Source organism: Penaeus monodon, chromosome 34 (assembly GCF_015228065.2).
Source record: "Penaeus monodon isolate SGIC_2016 chromosome 34, NSTDA_Pmon_1, whole genome shotgun sequence".
Taxonomy (NCBI): Eukaryota; Metazoa; Arthropoda; class Malacostraca; order Decapoda; family Penaeidae; genus Penaeus; species Penaeus monodon.
This window is the reverse complement of record NC_051419.1, coordinates 5975830-5977045: the sequence shown is the minus strand read 5'-3', so window position 1 is coordinate 5977045 and position 1216 is coordinate 5975830.

Genomic DNA, 1216 nt, shown 5'->3' with positions numbered 1-1216 from the left:
AAAAAAATCTTCCCAAAATTACAAATTTCATTGAAGTACCTTGCATTATGAAGATTTACATTCTCATTTTTGCTTCTTTTCTGCTCATCCTCATCACATCATAGTCAGTTAGCTTTTTTCTGTATATACATAGCGTGCGTAGGTGTATGAGTACATGAATGTCAGTAGTCTTATGGTTTTTAAAATAAAACTCGGCCCTTGGATTTTATTTTATTTCCATAGTTATTAGTTGTATTTGTTAGCAAAGAACAATTTTACAAATTCACATTAGCTTACATGGATATTGATAACATGATCTGTAAATTTACAATTGTAAATAGTATAAATAGAAATCTTCAGTATTTATTTTCCAAACAGCATACTTATTTCATATTATGATGTGGAAGTCAGATCCTGACCACAAAGCAGTATTTTTATTTATTATCCCTCACAGCCTATGAAACTAGCAAGATAACTTTTCTGGCTTGAAATTAGTTGAATTTCATGTCTTCAGTGCCAATCTATTTTCAGAATCTTTTAAGCAAAACTGCATAAACTTCAAATTATAAACATTTTCATAATCTCTAAAACCCCACCAAGGGTAGTTAGTGTTTATGTAAAACTTATGTAAAACTATATCATTTTCACAGCGTCACCGACAGAACCAGTTGTGCATCAGTGAGCAACCAAATTTGAATTTGGAAGAGTTATAAACATTTAACAGTTTAAGATCATAGTTTGAAGATCATCTGCCTGGTCTGACTTCAGAATATCAGTGTACAGTAAAGAACATGAAGTCTGTTGGCAATTGTGTCACACTAGCACAATAACTTGTATTTTGTATAAAGTTAATGCTATTTGGTATGTTCATACAATCCTGAAGAGTCAATATATTAGAACAAAAAACAAAGTAATCAGAATTCTCTTGCATATCTGACAACCAGTGCCAAATATTTGAGTCTTTAAGTCTAAACTGGAAATGTTGGGAGATATATGTAGAGATTATAATACAAATAAAAAAATACAGGAAGTACTCCATGGGGGTACAAAACCTACAAAAGATATTATAATTAGTATGTTTGGTCTGACTTCAGAATGTCAGTGCACAGTAAGGGACATGAAGTCTGTCGGCAATTATGGGTCACACTAGCTTGTATTTTAAACTATTAGTCTACAGGGGATGCGAAAATAGCGGGGAAATTGGTTATTTTACAAGGACAAAGGTGGGTATGCGTGT